Source organism: Varroa jacobsoni, unplaced genomic scaffold, assembly GCF_002532875.2.
Source record: "Varroa jacobsoni isolate VJ856 unplaced genomic scaffold, vjacob_1.0 scaffold_939, whole genome shotgun sequence".
In the NCBI taxonomy this organism is placed as follows: domain Eukaryota; kingdom Metazoa; phylum Arthropoda; class Arachnida; order Mesostigmata; family Varroidae; genus Varroa; species Varroa jacobsoni.
In genome coordinates, this window is record NW_019213841.1 from 196,867 (window position 1) to 215,660 (window position 18,794).

The 18,794-nt window shown below is 41.7% G+C and overlaps 1 protein-coding gene and 1 long non-coding RNA gene across 3 annotated transcripts in view; one reads left to right on the forward strand and one right to left on the reverse strand.

Moving 5' to 3' along the window:
• Positions 1–9,581, reverse strand: part of LOC111265165 (uncharacterized) — a 32,142-nt gene extending 22,561 nt beyond the window's left edge. The window contains exon 1 of the long non-coding RNA XR_015312965.1: positions 8,202–9,581. This is a non-coding gene — a long non-coding RNA (uncharacterized LOC111265165). The remainder of the gene's footprint in view (positions 1–8,201) is intronic.
• Positions 1–18,794, forward strand: part of LOC111265163 (uncharacterized) — a 117,577-nt gene that overhangs the window by 19,660 nt on the left and 79,123 nt on the right. The window contains exon 1 of one of the 2 annotated variants that reach the window (XM_086970376.1): positions 16,921–17,036. The exons of the other annotated variant lie outside the window; for it this stretch is intronic. The gene's annotated coding sequence lies outside the window, so the exon portion shown is untranslated. Of the gene's footprint in view, positions 1–16,920; positions 17,037–18,794 lie in introns of those variants that run through there. 2 annotated transcript variants of the gene reach the window in all.

Sequence of the window (18,794 nt, forward strand, 5' to 3'; positions counted from 1 at the left end):
ATTATAGCACGCTCAATGTGTTACAGAACATCGCTCACGATGTCCGATGCTATGAGTAATATGCACACCATAGGTTACGCTGAAAGTTACGTATTGGTCTGGTGCAACAAGTGCTATTACCATGTCAGGCGCCGCAAATATTCGAAATGAAAAACTCCGAAAAAAGCAACAACCGCCCATAGCACCTCCTAAGAGTCATCCTAAAGGCATTGCTTGTTCCTCCGCCATTAAACAGAGCTAAGCAGATTTGCTGGATACCGCTAGTAGTGCAGGTAATTGCTTAAAGGTGCATTCACTACAAACACGTGTTGGTGTCGCGACTACCTATTCGATTTTTCGAAACTTCTGATTAAATAATGACAAAAGAACGAAGCCTCGTTGTGACGGCAGGATTGCTTTAGCAGACTATTACTGTCAAAATGTGCCACACTCAGAGAATTCATGGTCGGGATATTTGGCAGGCAACAAACATCAGTCTAGCATTTTTGTAAAGAAGTAGAAAAAGGTCAGTATTTTCTTCGTTGTAGGGGACTGGGGAGGCCGGTAATGTTAGGGCAGGGAAAACTGTTTTTATGTGGTACAGCTGTCGATGTTTCAGTATGCGTACGCTGTCCAGATACTACTGTTGGTTTGGCAAAACAGGAGCCAAATAGGAAAAAATATTGCGATCTCGGCCACAGTATTGTGTGATAGTTATCAACGTAACTACAAATGTTTGGCGCGAGCACGTGAGTTAACGAACGACCCCAACAACTGAAGTGGTGGGGCTTATTTAATTTCTACCCCTTCATCGAGGAAGCCGTGCGTTGTTTGCTTACTGCTTTTGGGGACTACGGCCGAATAGGTGGCGTGAGCAGCTCACATCGTCTTAGATTTCAAGAACCTTCTGTATACTAAACCTAGATTATCTCGAGTCCTGCTGATACTTACTTAGCTTTGCTAGTCCCAATTATAGAGCCGTTGTAATAAATTAATAGCGCCTTCGTAAATATTATCATGTTAGCGTCCATAAATATGTGGGTGTTTGTAAAGCTTTCATTGGGTACCCTATTTTAAATTCCTTTTGATCTAAAGGCTTTTATCGTCGTAGATTGTAGATCTACGAGTCTTTGCTAGTAATTTGTTGATCATAGTTATGCAATTTCTTAACATGATGATACGATTCCACAGATGAATACAGGTACATTCGTGCCCCGTAGTTTTTGCTAACCTTCGATTAGATACGAGCACTGTTATCATCTACAGCTGTGCAAAATAGGGTTTATTCAGTTTCATGCTACAATCTACGGACTACAAGCGGTTTCGATCTATATATCTGAGTCGGATCTTGCATATTACGGCCAAGCTAATGCTAAAAAACCACTCAATTGTCTAGAAGCTGTTCCCGACCCCATTTGCGTAGGCCAAAAGAGACAAATATGTTTTTGTCTTTTGAGAGACGTTAGCGGCAGTACGCAAACGTACGAAATAATACGAGAACACTTAGTTTAAAAATTACTATTTACTCGATCTTTTTTATTCGTCTTGATAGCGGTGAGGCATAAGGAAAAGAGAGAAAATAATATGTCTCCATCCTAAAAAAGCATCTACCTGTATAAAGTTTAACTTAGCAAAAGTTAAACTTTATACAGGTAGATGCTTTTTTAGGTTGGAGACTTATTATTTTAGTTTTTCCGTGTATCTAGCGATTACACCCGGAAAAATCCTCAAACACCCGGAAAATCCTCAAAACTTTTTTCTGTTTATCAAAGGAATAGCAGCCCGAAACTCGTCTATTAGGAAGACGTTTTCATTTTGAGCAAGAAATCTCTATTAAAACCCATATCTGCCTACAAATCAGGCCCCTTTTATCAACTATACATTACAAATATCTTCGAAAATTCTCGAGCTTAGAACGAGAGCTAGCCAAACATTTAGCAGAATCACTATAGCATGGTAAATGGCATCCAAACAACCTTAAAAGTCTATCTCAAAAGATAGATCGATAAAAAACATGCTCTTTTACCTGAAAACTAGCGAGAGATAGTGTTCATTCAAGTTAAATGCGCAATCATTAACTAAAGCTACGTAAATGATCAGTACCCATGAAAGTGAGGACACTAAAGCAATGTCTTACATAGGAAAAGAAATAAAACGAATCCTCATCAGAAGATATCAACTGCAGGCAAACAAGCGAACAAGAACATTTATCAAGTGAGATGGATCAAACGTTCGTGTGGGAACATGACCAGTTTGCATTGCGACTTCGGGGCGGGGCCGGTAAAACATAGAAAAAAAAATCAATTTCATAGGTAAACATGTATTGAAATCGACTTCTTAATTTCGCCGTTGTCAAGATTTATTCGAAAACCCACTTCTATAATATGGCCGCTCCACAGACGGCAAGATTCACCTATTTCTTATGGCTGTTACTATAATTCAAACACGCTTAACTGGTCAATAGCAGTTTCACAGTCCTGCTTTCGGTAGTTGATGCTGATTCGATTCAAGGAGCGGCAACAGTGGAGTCGCATTGAACTTCCCTTTTACTGTTGCCGTACAGGGTCTCACGGGTCTAGCTTATAGGTTACTCTTACTCCCATCTGTTGTTTACAGTTGCTACATGCCAATATCAGTATTGCGTAGCACGTGAACGATAACGCAAATCATAACGCCAGTAACGGCTTAACAAAAGGGATTTTTGGCGGAGCTAGCCTAAGCACCTCATGCAGATGCATACAAATCTCTATAATCAAATAGTGCGCGAATCATGAAACGTCTCTACTTCATCTACGATGTTCCCCTGTCGAAGAGACCGCCGTCAACAGGCGGTTTCTCGAGCATTCTGTTTCCAAGCTTGTGCTCCTCCGAGCAAATCATTTGTATGATTGAGTAATGTCGAGAACAAATAAAAAACATTAGGGTGTTCTTATAGATGCTGCTGCTGTGCTAGTGACGATGATTCTGCTTGTGATGAAGGTTATCATTACTACCAGAGAATCGACGACGTCGTGTCTAACACTGTTTTCTCGTCACCCGCTTAACGGTGTGCCGTAGCCTCTTACTACCTGTATCAGTTAGAACAGCGTAGACGGACGGCAGTGACAGCAGTTAACCCAACGTACTCGACCCATTATGTCCTGCCAATCCCGAGGCGAATGTGAACGGCGGCAAATTCGAAAAACGGATCACCCAATATAGCCAAATATGCAGCACAAACGAGTGACTATTCCGCATTGTCGATCATCATTTTCTTTCCAATATCAAAGGCTTGAGATACGACATGTCAGCGTTGATGCAATGCCACGCACAGACAGATTATAACGTGAGCAGAAAGGAGCTGTAGTCAGTCATTGTTATTCAATAACTGTACGTTTACTTGATTGAATTGTTGCAATAATTAGCCCGCTCATCAAAATTTGGTATAGCTATAACTTGTTTCTATAATAAGATTAGCTCGAATTGATCGCATATGGCTGTTTTTTTGCTTCATAAGGTGTTAGTGTTTATGCAGCGAGTTTCCTTTAAACGATCACTATGCGTCGTTTGTGCTACATGCGGGCGGCATTTATCCTCCTCCTTGTGTGGCAGCGCAAAGTTTTGTCTGATCCTGAAAGCTCTGAGCGTTTGCTCGTAGGTTTTTATACCGTATTGGTTATCGAATCTCAGCAAAACGTATCATCGAAGACAAAATAGAACATATCTATGTATAGAATATCTGATTTTTTGGGACCTTCAGCATGATTTATCTAGTAATCAATGTATTTTTGACATTTAACAAACTGTAAAGAAATTTTGAAAAAATTATTATTCTTAGCTTTTCTAAGCAGACTTAAAACGTCTGTTAACTATCTGATCATCAAGTGCAGACAGGTATAAATGCCCGTTTCATAATGTTTCAGTGACTCGTAGTCTTTTATGCTGCAATACAAGTTCACCCAATTTCAATTTTCCCGAAAAGATACCGACAATCTCTCTTCCAAGCACGGCTACTCGATGAGGTATAAAAGGTGTGGTACGCCGTGTGTGATCCAATCCACCATCATTATTGTTTATGTTACTTAGAAATGATTCCTGTTAGTGATAGTTGTGTCGGAGGATGATTATGAAAACCCACTTTCTTCTGATACGAACAAGTGTGTGTGAGTACGTACGTACGTACGTACGTACGCCAACGGTCGACCCTAAAAATTTGCTCTATCGCATGGCGTCAACATCGCCATTTCACTGTAACTTTTTCAACGTTTGTACACAAGGGGAGATACCAGGGGGATCACGATTATCATTAAGGTACTGGTGCTGATTATCGTTCGCCACTGACATCTGCCTTGGCGTTGATGCTTGTATATGAGCAGTTAGCAACGATCATCGCTCAGATTTCTGGTACAAGCAATAAACTGTAGAAAAATGTCGGGAGAGATACAGCGTGAAAGACTGAAGTGATAGAAATAGCCAAAGATTTCTCGTAAGGAAGAAGCAAACTGGACGTTACATGTCGTCTAGTCGGTTTTTACCACGGCAAAATATGGCGTGGCCGTATACTTCCCTAACACACACCCCTTTATAACGTCCAGAATTGATCGATAACGTTTAGCTATCATCATACCAGACACATACAGATGTGCTCACAAATCTTATTATCGGATTATTATTTTCACTACAACTACGACTATGATTATTATAGACAATAGGACAATGTGTGTAGCGTGAGAAAAACCACAGAGAACGGTCGTCCAGATGCGATTGTATCGGATCGAGACAACTCTGTCGGGGGGTGGAAGATGCAAATGATATTACGAAAAGTAGGGGTAGAAATAACACACGCACAAACTACCATCACCTGAATTGCTGGTGCTATATTCCATCGACAATTTATTCGTCCCTCTTCGTTAGAAAGGGAATAATTGGTAGTTTCTATTGTTACCCTCGTTAAATATGCAATGATCGTTTTTTCTTTTTCTATCGAGCGCCCACCCGTTTACGGATCGAAGATCACGAGGGGACGGCCAATCGTTGGCAGTTGCGGGAGGTTGCCAAAGCAACGCGTTGATTAAGAAACAGTACGTAAGCAAACGAGAATACGATCAAAAACGCTGAGTATTTGCGAAATAATAGTAATAACGCCTCAGCGCAGAATTATGGCAGATGTTTACGTTCGACCGGCGCAACAGCGACCAGCCAGCGGCAGGGAATTCACGGGCCAAGCAGCGTCCACTACTGCGCGACGATAATCAGCAGCAAGCGAACATAAGAACCACTAAAAGGTGAAAATATAATGTCGATAAAGAAAAGAGGAACTAAAAAGAGTTGTCCCAGTTCTTCGGAGGCGGCGGCGGCGACGGCGGCGGTAGGGAAGACCGCAACCGCTAGGGGTACTTTTACCGTAGCAAGAGGACAACAGTTGAGCAAGCGATCGGAAGACGTGAGGAGCCGTTGTCGCGGATTGTGTCGTGTGTCAACCGTAATCGCGATACAAATGAGAGGGAATAGCTGCTGATGTTGATGCTTAAAGAAGTCGTGATTATCCTGTTGAACGTTTACCTTTCACCCACCCCACTAGCCCAGACCGTGATTTCATGGATTAGTTGTTGTTGGTAAATGGAAAGCCGGTGGCACTCTTTAGTCTTTCTTTTCTCTATTATTGATGTTGAAAAATGTTTCAGAACTGTCTATTTTCCACGGGTGGAAATGAGTTTATCGATGAAGTAATCGTGAAGGTCGCCAGTTAGTGTTGACTACAACAATGATAATAATAATGATGACGATGATCGGACATAGTTGTTTTAAGCGGCGACGACCTACACGTGGGTGCAATAGTATACGGGGAAAGCCTGTACTAAGAAAGGTTTTTACAGTTTTTTTTACTTATACCGTGGCAAAAGCGATTATTCGGACAAGTCACCCCCAAACAACCCTACTCAATATGACCATGGCGCTTAGTCACCTACAGAAAGCACGAAATTGTATCGGCTAAGGGGGATTTCATGGTGACATACACACTGTGCGGTATTGCAGCCTAATACGCAGGTATCGTTGCAACTCGTGCGATCAAGCGAGACAAGTATTAACGCTGCGAGAAACAGCCTTCATAGATTTCGGCTCCCCGAAGCAGAATTTGTGTAAAGAAGGTCAGTTTCTATCTTTATTTGGAACACGACAATCTTATGAATCAAATCCATGGGTTCACCGTAATATACATATGATCCGACAGTTATGTTCGTTGAAATTATGGGTACGAAAATTGCGACGCGTATATTGCGTTTACGTTAAACGAAATATAGGCTTCACTTCAATTCAGTCTACACAAGTTATACGAGCAACTAGTGTATGGTAACTAATTAAAAATTAATCAGGACAAACAAGTTATATGCTATTGATAAGTGCGAGTGATAACTTCCGTACGCGGTCGTGGACAGTTTTGACTGCAAACCTACTTTCTTGACAGACTTACCTTTTAATAATTGTAAATGCGTCTAAATGCAGTGACACACCAGCTACTACGATGTGCTCGTAACTCCAGTTCACTCCCTCTACTGATCCTGATGATTGTATTATCTATCTGTATTGCTCTAACCATCTGATGCTATGACTGATTATCAAATCACCGTTTCATTTCTCTCGCATCAATCTACCGTTACATTTCCGGTAGAAGATAGTATACATGTTTCGATAATAACAAGAAAACGGCACTGGTTTGTGAGGCAAACACTAGCTCAAAAAAAGGACAGGTTGGCGAAAGAGCGCACAATAGGCTCGTCCACAACAATGGTGAAGATGACTATAGCTTCTTTTGAATATTGGGTGGAATATTCTATCATTGGCAGTATTTGAGAATTGGAAAATATTTAGCAGTTTTTTTATGGTATAGCAAATAATAGCTTAATAACCTCCTGATGATTTCTACTAATAAATTGGACAGATCTGACCAAAGCTCAGTTAACGCTGTGGTGTCGTATGGACTCAGCCTGGCTTAGTCGTACAGGGCAAAGGTAGAATCGCTACCCCATATTTTTCTCGTACAGATGTTTGCCTTCTTAGATAGAGACTCCATTTACCATTAGCAGGGTTACGTACGTTAGAATGGATATTGGGTAACTATTTGTCGATATTGAATAGCGAAGTATGTACGCAATCGAAGGTCCTCCCCTCATAAGTACCTGCCGATACAATGGCCCGCTATCTTCAACATATTAAAAAGCTTTATGTCCTAGTCACACAGTGCGAAATGTCTGATACTATTGATATCTTTCCAGGCAGGCATGAATGACAATAGATTTGTTTTGGCTTCCATCTTTCAGTGACTTGGATTAAATCAATGATGCCTCATAGAACGCTAAATGGAACCAGCTAACAAAGCATGCTCTGTAATTGTCGATGTGTAGAACTCGCTATCATTCTGGGCTGGTCCTGTAGAGGTGAGACATTTTTCCTGCATAGCCACTAGAATATGTTTAGACGTTGAGTTCACGAATACAAATGTTTAACGAGCATTTTAAAATCAAAGCATCTACTCACGAGCGGCTTCTGCATCTGACCTAAAGTTGCAACGGTCAACCGAGTGGTACCTTAACGGCCCGGCAGGCCAGACCGATTTTGATTGGTCCTTATTATTTCATTAGTCGTCATCTTGTTGCTGATGGTAATACTAGGCATGGGACTCCTGTTGATATTCTCGTATATATCAGCAATATTGTTCATCTCGCTACCCAGCACAAATATGCGATGCGCTTTCGTTCTTGTTAAAGAGACCGAATGGCTTTGACAGATAACAAATTATGAAGTGACCATTAAAAAGTACGCCTTACATTAAGGCCAAATGCTTTTTGTTCGTTAGTATGTCAGTATTGTGAGTACGTACACTCATCAAAAATCTAACTTCTGGATATCGCATTCATTCAGTATCTGTTTTTTGTACGAACCCACGGATGTCCCTGTACCCCATAAAATGTCCATGATCATTCTGCTTATGGAGGGCCAATGGAGACTATCTACAACGATTCGTCCGAAAAAGTCGAGCAGAAAAACTAATGGTTACTCAACGATCAATACGTATTAGGTGGGGGCGAATCTTACGTGTTAATCATATAACGACAGCAACAGCGGTTCCTGGAGTCTTCACGTTGGCCTCGATCGAGTATCGATCCTAATCGTGCTAATGCCGTCGTGGATTCGATAAGGGCCTCGAAACTTCATTTTACTCCACGCACGTCCCTTACACTCACCTGTTACCACATACGCCATAAGGCCGTACACTGTGAAAAAGAACTGCGTAACGTCCCTGAATTCACGAGATGAGGTAGAAGCCCCGTCAGCAGTAGAGGTAGTAGCAAAAGCATTTAGCTTCGTCCGTTTACATCAATCTGTCGTCGTGGCGACCGTGCTGAAAATCGCAGCCTACGCCTGTGCGCACCTTCACCATGCCACCGCACCGGTAGCACCGTACAATGACCATTTCGTTGTTTTTTCCGCTGTTACAGCGGCCTGCGACAGCTGACATTCGTGTCGGCAAAAAATCTTTCCCTCCAGTGCCTACTGTTACGTTCGCTGCAACAATCCCCAGCTCTGGCAGATTTCCATTAGAATTCCCTACTAGGAATTTCTATTAGGGCTTAATACGATCACGATATTTCACGGTCGGTAGATGGTGGGAGTAGATTTGGCTGGTGTTCATCCGTTGCTGAAAATGCTATGATGTCTGGTAGAAAAAATCTGTGTACAACAGCTCACCAACTATGGCGTCGTTGTTTAATAAGAGTGTCACAATAGATCAGTAGTAGTGGTATTTCATCAGCGTCAATGCATCTTAATAAAGAGCGAGTTTAAGGGCTTTACGTAGTGTTTTTGATCTCGGCTGGCGGGTCCGCATTCAGGCTATATTACAATACATTTGTCACTGTTGAAAGTAATGCACAGTGACATGATAGTTTATAGACACGCAAGTTACCACTGGAGATCGCTAAACTATAAAAAAAAATGAAGAACAATCGAGAAGCTTTTTTGTCGTGTGGCCTTGTTGAAACAGTTCGGCTTCGTCCATTCGATGCCTTCACGAGCAGTACTTCAAAGCGGGTCTGTCATTGGACGGCCTGTGTCAAAGCTGTTGAGTTAGTTATTCGTAACAGATTCGTTCGTTCGTGGTCTTCCATTGTTCGAACACACAATTGTACTGACAAACGTAGACAGTGCGTTAGAGATGTCATACGTTGCAATGCACTCGTTTTCAATACGACTATGTGAGTATAAGCGCGGTTTCGGATAGAACAACCTAATTCAATACGGTAGTATGTGCAAACGCTTCGTCGTGGTAGTAAGTAGTGCCAAAACATAGCTAGAGTAGTCGCAGCGACACATTATTTCAATAGCAAAAAAAAAAAGCGGTTGCTTTGTCTCGTGCTGTTATTTTGTTGTCAATTATCAACGAAATTGATTTGGTGAGATAAGTCTTAATTTTTGAACGCTTAGATCCCATCCCATCCCTCATAAAAGTACCAAGTTTCCTATCGGGATAGTACAATGAACCTCAATGTTTGATGATGCTCGATGTTATTAGAAATCAAAGATTTGTTACGATGGGTTCAATTGTGGGGCATGGCTCTACTGGCTGAAGGTGTTGCCCGATCATACGATTACTGAGATGTGTTCCGAGTATTCAAACTCTACTCTGAGTATAAACCAAACCGAGAAGACAAGAGTTTATACTTGGACATTGTGTATTTATGATATCGTGCTGTGTGGGCTAATACCTGTGTAGCACAAGTATTTCAAGATGGCGGTTTTTTATTTGGACGTGTTTGGGGTATAAATGAAATTCCATTTGGTATCATTAAAGAGCAGCTGCTCCGGAGCTACGTGCTACAACCTGGTCTGATAAAAATCGAATATAAAATGATACATTTCCTAAATAGAAGAATCATAAGGTGACTACCGACATCGAGTTAGGCTTCGGTGTGTGTCTGAACCGTTGCCGCTTTTGCCCATCTAAAACCTATAGCACGATCTCTGTAAATTGCTAGCGTAACAATCGAATATCATTATAGGCAACATAATATCGGTAATAATCCCAGTCTCACAATTGCAACCACCTTTTCTTATTCTTAGTGAAAAATTCTCCATCGGCCTTTGAACCATCGGGATTATTTATAAAATCGCTTGAACGTGCTCTTCAAGCAAAATTCACATCCTTAAGTTTATATAGTTGTTTGTTGACGTTTGAAATAATGCTAGAGCGGAGTAGCTAACTGGGCCCGTGTTATTACTAGACCTTTTTTTTTTTTTTTTCGAATAAGGTACGTGTGATCATGTGCGCATTCTCTAGCCAGCTTTCCTTTCGAGACACAATGTGGAAGTAGAGAACGTTTCTAAGAGAAGCGTTCCGTCTACTTCATGTGCCTGTACTTGAAGTCAATGATTCTCCGCTGAACAATTCTATAAGGCTCATTTTTCTTGAAGCCATCGCTTATCGTATTGATATACTAATGTATAACCTAATGTATAATGTAAAACCTCATTTTTTCACATTAGTCGTCATCGTTGTTTTTGAATTTCTATACCTTCATGCGAGAAGAGCTTCAGTTAATGGACCAAGCGGTGTTATCTGTTTCGTATGTATGAGATGAGATGAGGTAAATGTGCTCCTAGCGTCACCGAAGATATCCAACACGACCTAAAACAGTCGAAGCAGGTGAGAGACGGGAGCTGCATCTTACGAACCCATCTAACTTGCTCAAGCCGAGCAACAAGCAGCAGACAGTTTAACATTTACCACCAAGTTTCCAACGTTCCTGTGGTAAAAGTAAGAAAGCGAAAGATTTTAGCAGACAGAGCACGCTCTAGCGTTGTAATTGCCTTAGGTTAACCACAGACGGGCCTCCGTACCATTCCTCGTCCTCCCAGAATTGTTTCCTTCTAGACGCCACCGTTACTAGCGACAGGGACAGGCAAAGAAAAAGGTTTGCCCAATGTTGACGAGCAGAAATGTATAGAGTGACACTTCGTAGGCAGAACCTTTACTGATGGATACTTCTACCACTTTAAGGCTTACTGACTATACTGTATTGTCTACATAACATAAAGCGTAAAGGCTGCGCTCATCCAGCGGCAGGAGACCTTTTTGCCGGTGACGCTACCATTGTCACTACCGACGTTTATGCCATAACAGACAATAGGCAGTCGTCCTGAGTGGTGAGTTGTGATATTCACACGGAACCTACACCAGCAGCGACAGCGGCCCTGTCGGGAGTGAGAACAGGACCAGCTCTTCTTCGGAGCGTCTGCCTGTTTGTCGGCCTGCCGCCACTACCGGTAGAGTCACAGCGGTAGGGCCGCTGTAGAAGTATGGATACGCGCCAATGGGGCCCCTCTGGGGGTGTTGCGCTTGCTAGGTTTCTCGTGTCTGCTAGGCTACTGCCATACGAGCGGTTAGTATTGTCGGATGTTTGTCTGATAAAGCTATGCCCTAAACGTTCTGCATGGGGACAGGCTGCTACAAAGCACACGACGACGCAGTAATAGTGGTGGAGGCCCTTCTCTTGGAGGCTCCCCGAACAAATTGGACGGACTTGAAGGGAACGTGCTGGGTCGCATACAACAACTAGGCCAGTGACTGTAGACACTTGTGCTACCATTACGGCATCTGAAGCCGACACAGTCAGGAAATGCGCATGCGATTAGCGTCTGCGCTGCGTATTTCACTGCGAGGTACAACGAGAAATACTAACACAAATGGAGTGTGGCCACACGCCATTGGGTAGTTCATTTCTTAGCGTTTGGTAATTGAACGTGGCAAGATTCAAATGATGGAACGGCTCTATGAGAACATCTCATTGATCCTCTCCTCACCCAAATAAATATGTCATAGAGACTATTAGAAGGTTAGAAGGGTACACAGATAGAAGGCACCTCTGTACAGATTTGTTTGACGGTGCGCATCTGCATGCGATAGCATAATATTATGTGGTTGATCCAAATCTACGGGTATACAGATGTTCATGTTATTATAATGTTTATTTACATTTTTTTTCATTATCTATAATGTGGGCTGTTCTATGTACTATCGTACTAAAAGGGTTTGATGAAGGCGGATATCACTCTGGCCAGAACAAACGACAGATCTTGTCCAACGGCGTATCTATGACGTTTGTTCAGTATTGCGAAAGTTGGCACTTAATGAATGTTTCCTTATACGTGCTGTCATTGATTAGTTGGTTAATTTGGTTGTCTCTAAGATAAGCCAATGGATGGACGTCCGTCCGAAGTTGACTGATAACGGCCAAAGGAACTATCCCTTATACGATGATAGCTAAACCAATGAACTCAATGATATGGGAAGATATCTCTTCTCGGCTCTAGATAAATACTTTTAGTGCATTTTTATATATGAGGGAGTGAAAGCTCACGAGATTTGCGGACTTCGCCCATGCTCTAATCGGACCTATTGGTCCGATAGAAAAGAAATAGTAGTAACAAAGATCAGGTCACATCGAACAACGGTTGTCTGTACATAGTAGAGTATTATTAGAAGTCTCTGTGCTAAACTATTGTACTATGTAGCATATAGAGCTATATATAAAGGACAAATGGATACATTAGTGGGGCAAGCTATTATCGAATTTTTTTTTAGAAATTTCGATATATCCTGTTAATTTTCGTCTATATTTACTTTGTAATTTTCATTTCAGCTAAGAACAGAACTTCATCTTAGTCCGCTGCCGTAACGAGTTACTTTGACGACCATCAATTACTTATACGCAACTTGGTGGTAATCGTTTCCTCTAACAATATTTGACTTTATCCATTGCAGTGGCGGATAATTTTCATTACGTCCTGTCTGTTTAGCGTCTAATAGCAGAACACAATTAGTAGTCCAGAACGTAGTAAGTCGTCTACCTCTTTATGTTATGATAAGTTACAGAAAAAGAAAACGTCTCCCGACGTTTTTGGAATTTTTTTTTAGTGGCGCAAGCAGCGGCGATAGAAGTTGCTACAGACACTCTGCGTCAACAATAGACAATGGCCTCGAACAACCCGAAGTTGGTAGACCATGTTACATTATCTTCAACAACAGTAAGAAGCGTTGCAACGTTTTACTGAAGATCATCGGCGTCGAGCCGATGATCGTTGTGGCAACGGTAACAACTGTAATAATAATTCACGAGTTGGGCACGTTGCTATCGCTGGCGTGAGCGATTGAGTCCGGCATGTCAACGTTCGTAAAGGTTTGTAATCACGCTATCGGTCAGGTCCATCCGTTGAGTCGCTAATCTGGAAGATTCCTTTTTACCTAATTGGGTTATGGTGGGACAGCTTCAATGATCTCTCCATTTGTTTTTGTGAATAAAAGACGAAAGCCGTACCGCTATATTCAAATATTTACCTTATTGCATGAGTGACGAGGAAAAAAGTGTTGATAATTAGATAATTGTATATATATATATATATATATATATGCATCTATTTCAGTAGGAACACACACAAATGTATAGTCTGAGTTTGGCCATATGGCTGTCATTGGTAAAAGTAATCAGAAAAACGATTACCATGAACGGGTAGTATGACCTCCGGGTTGGGGGACGCGTCCACATCGCTTTTCGGGTTGTTTCCCCTCGCAGTATTCGGCTGCTTAGTATACATGCTACGAATCCCCATTTTTCACACGATGTGTCACACATTAACATAAAATAGTTTGTCCACCGATACTGCGCTTGGTAGGGGCTTCTAGTCCACATTTCGTTTGACATAGCGAGTCAGCAGAGCCTTTTTAGGTCATATATCTTAAATTAAGCTTGGCGAGTACGCATTATAGTATGTCTTTATTTTTTGTTTTCGTTTTCACATACCCACAGCTGTATCGTAAATACATTAGCGATTTAAGCCCCATGTGCTGCCCTGGGTTCAGCTCGTCTCTGCCTGCGACAGGAGAGCAACCTCATCAGTGTATTGATATTCTCGTTGTTTTCAGATAGAATCTGGGACTTTTGTACACAGTAGCGTATTGTAGTGCGTAACAACATCACTGAAACTGACGTTCTATTTTACTTTTACGAAGACCCACAAATTCTTGACAGGGGCCTTCGCAGTTAACAAAGGATACACACGATCCAACAGATCCGTATTAAATTTAGCTTCACCACCAAGTCGGTGCTCCGAGGAGTAGCATCAAAAACAAATTCACAGAAAAGCACATGATTTTTTATGATGATTGGGTAGATAGATTTCTCCGCGAATCTGTCTTGTAGCATAGTGGGAATTCAAGCCGCAATTTAAGTAGCGGTTCTGTGAGAGTGAAAGTACGTTTTAGCTAGACGTACATTCTGGTTGCTAGAATCATTAAAGAGTTAACCATCAGGTCATCTTTCTCTTCGTTGGCTTTTGCCTGCGTAGCTAGAGAGGGATGTCTTCAAAAAGCGATTTCGAATTAGGCGTCAATCAGCGACCCTACTAAAACACCATGCGTAAAGTAAAATATTTTCTTTTACCTTTCTGTCTATTACACGGACACTTAAAATGAATTAGCGCTAATCGCATAGGAGAAAATCCCAGTAGTACTTAAAGATTACCAAAGATCTATAGATATATATACGCATTGGTGCATTGATTTTTATGTTGTTTATGACTATCGAAACCTGAGGACTCGATTGGTAGGCTAATTGGACGTGTGTTTTAACAGCTGACCCACGCCAGGCCAACGATAAAGCACAACGAATCATGGCATTATTCTGACCTTCTAAGGCTAGGTAAGATGGCAGTGGTGGTAGACAGTTGAATAAAGGCCTGACTCTAGTACCTACTACACTATGGCTTCTTTATTCTGGCCGTTTGCCAAGCAGTAATTAGCCTACGAGCGCGAGTTCAATGTTTGGAATTATTCGTACATTTGTATTGTGACATTCTAATTTACCTCCTTCAGATGAAATTATTTACGTATAAAACTCAGTTCCAATGGAACTTATTTCGTCAGCTCAACTACAATGCAAATACACCGAAGGTATCTTAAGGTCGTAAAATTACCCGGCGACGTATTCATTGTTTCTGTACGTACAACGTGAACATTTTTTTTTTTTTTGATCGAGCGTAATAATTAGAAAAAACCCAATATGGGACTACACGCCAAGACGTCAGACATAATGTGTTGACAAGATCAAGAGGTCTTTCATAATAATATCTAGCGGATCCTAGCTACAGTCGCCTCTGCTAAATAGATTTGAAAATACCGCCAGAACCATTCGCTGTATACGTGCGGATCTCTATCGGATCGCAAATTGGCGGAACGGTTCAACTTGATCAGTTTTCCAGTGTGATATGCCGGGAAAGAGAGGCTAGAGAAGCCTTTAGCTAAAAGACGAATAGCGTCGCCTTTTTAACGCACGCTAACTGACTGGGTGAACTATTCAACCTTTGGGAGTGTTTCGTAAGTATCGGCACCTTTCTGAGAGTATTCTTTAATAGTTAGTTTCTATGAATATATTTGATAGCATGTTCTCTACTGAAATTCGACATTAAAACCCAGCAACAATTGCTTCTAGGCAAAAGTGACTTCCTCTCTAGCGTTGTCGCGGCGGCAGCGGAAGTCACCAGAGTCAATATATTATCTCTACCGGGATTGCGTCACCGTCATCACTATCAGCGGAACAGCAAAACGAATTGACAAAAAACATCGTCGTAATGTCACTCGTCAAATTTCGGTATCTTATCGTTGTTGGCGGAGTAGTTCTGTTTGTTGAAGTTATTGCAATCGCTGTTTTTTTACCGGTTCATCTTGGTCTTTTTGTTTTCGCGTACGATTTCACGTTTGCCGCGTCGCCGTCTCTGTTGGCGTCGGTCAGTCCTCGATGATTGTACCTTTGTGCGTCACAGAAACGATATTTCAGTGTGACCAATTTAGCTTTGGCTACTAGATATAAACAATGCATTATGATGCTTAGAGCGATCTCTTCAATGCAAATCGTTTTTTTCTAACAAATTGTTTGCCTGAACAATCAGTGATGTAACGGTTCGTTCTCATTTACGCTTCTACTATTAAAACGCATACGTATAACCGCATCGCAAACGCTGCCACTATGTGGGCGAGGGCTAACAGAGATAAGCGCACAGATGCCGATTTCGGTAAATACACACAAAAGTAACTGAATATGTCAAGTACATGATTGCATTGACACATTATCTATTTGCACATGTAGAAAAGGTAAACAATATATGTTTGTACCATAGTCATTCGCTGTACGACACGTGCTATCTGTATCGTATGAAGGGTCAGTCTTTTTCTTTTGTTTATGAAAGATCCACGTGTAGTCACTGAATCTAATAGAGGTGGTTAACAGAATCCGAAGCCAAGCAGCGTCTGCTGTCGTCACGGGCGATAGACATAAGTTACAACTATGACAAGCGACTAGTTTGATCTGGACGCAATAACTTATTGGTTGTAAGGTGCCCTATCGACTCAATAATTATATTAACTATTTGCTTTTAAATAGACTTTTAAATAGAACGCGTCGACGTATGCCTACACGAATAGATAGGTAGATGTGTTGCTACGTCAGATGTACTGAGTGTCTCGGGGGTTGGAGCGTGAATTTTTAAATGTCGAAAACTGCTCGTGTATTTGTTTAATATTTTCTAGTTGTTTAAATACACGAAACGTGAGCGTGATAACTGTGTTACCATGTAATCTCATCAAATGCAGAGTTCATGTCGGTGAAATTCACGTGACGTTTATGCGATCATTCTGCAAGCAGACACACCGTGTCGACCCATAAATATCGATGTGTTTCTCAGTGCTACAAATTGATATGTTATCGGTGCCGGTTATGTCAGTTAGTGCCATTGTCATTCAGCCGACTGTTCCCAACGTCATCTATAGCCGTGACGCTGGTGACCGTAAAATAACTTTGCAGAGATGTATCGTTTATAAGGGAAACGAATATTTGTCCGCACGGGACCGCGAGTTGATACGAGTATTTTGCAGACGTGTGCATAACGTCCATGTCTCTGACGCACTCGGGATCGTGGCAAGCGCACAAATATCTACCGGTATATGCTCACCAAACAGTGCAGGGATTCAGGTAAAACGGAAAATGCTGGAAGCGATAATATTTCCCTGTAAGGGTTTATTTTTATTAGGAACATTGTATTTCTATGCCTGATAGTACCGCACAAGTTTCCAAGAGTTGTTTGTTTGTCTTTAAATAGAAGGAGATAAACACTCTCGTTAAGGTAAACAAGATGATTCTTTGAAAGCGCAGTGTGTATGAGTTAAAGAAGGGGATTTGTGACTGGATTGTTTTCGATACTCGTGAAGAGTGGTTCATAAGACCAGCATGTATTAGTTAGTTCAAAAGTAACGGAAAAATTCATCATGTCATGTCATCAAATCATATAGCTGTAGACAAGCCTTGCGAACTTGGTAAGGTAAGAACTTGAAGCCTAAACTCGGCCTGAAGTTTCAGGGATTTCAGTTTCAACACACTTCGTGGAGTTGACTAAGGGACTCGTACGACTCACTCACTGATCGTTGTTCACCTAGCAGCAAAATATGCTACCCCGTTTCTTTTCATATTGCTTATCAAGCAAATGGTATTTACCACCAGACCGATGAACTGCTCCGTCTATTTGAAGCAGCTACACAACCGCCATAGGAAGGGCAACAGCAACAAAGACCTTGGCTAGGACATTGTAGACATTGAAGGAGTATGGATAGTAGACCGAACTGCTAGCGCTACCACTTCTAATTAATAATGATGATATAAGGTATAAACAAATACGAGGGAACGCTTCTTTCGGGGCTCACTGTTGCTATCAGTCGACGTTGAAGACTTAAAAGGATCTAATATCGCCCACAACAAAGACAATGTTTTCATTACGGCAGAACCGGACACCATCGCCGGAAACCGCCGCATCACTTGCTAATATCCCCTTGGCGTGTGGGTGAGTTTACCCCTTCCACTGTTTTGACTTTGGGATGCTTCATTTTACACGGCGGCAGGCAAGTGCTTGGACCGTCCACGCGACCAATTGCCACAGTCATCGGCAAGAAGTCTCGTAATAGAATAGAATAGAATAATACAAGCGACCGATTTATGTCAACTCTAGCAGCACCTGGTCTTTAATGTCCCATCTGCAACGTGACGCTTGTGCTCACATCACTGAATCATCTTTGCGTTGGCCCCGCTTGACAGAAGAGGCTCAGGCCTGTTAAAAAGTGCCCATACAAAAGCGATAACAACAACAACAACAACAACAACCTCGCATGAGAAAGTGTTTTAACGCCTCAAGACACATCGCAGTGTGGGTAGCTTTACATAACAGTAGAAAAATTACCAAACGTGTACGGTGTAAATGGCCTACGTATTTTTGGCCTTAAACGCCAAAAATATGCAACAGCAGCGGCAGCTGCAGAGAAGCATGAATATAAAAGAACCGCTATTGTTCCGCTTATGACGCTTTGTGATTCTGAATAACGTGTGAACTGGTAGTCACTCTTGGTTAGAATACGGAGTGAAACCAAAATTCATTTTACTAAAACAGCTTTTTATTCCCGTGTAGCCGTATTTAATTGAACGCACGCATATAGCTTGAGAAAGCGGGTGCAGATTAATCATCCTATCTAGGGTAAACTGTCTATAGAAGCAGTATACGTATAAAAAATTTTGCTAACGATGGCAGGCAAGGCACGTGGCCTGGTAAATGACAATGCCTTCCTGCTTAGAGGTGCCCAGTTTCCTCGGAGTATTCAAGAAGAGAAAGAAGATTGGTAACTGTCTTTACGGTGCCCTCCTCTTAAAGGCTGACTATTACAAAGTCATTATTTGGTCGAATTGTTG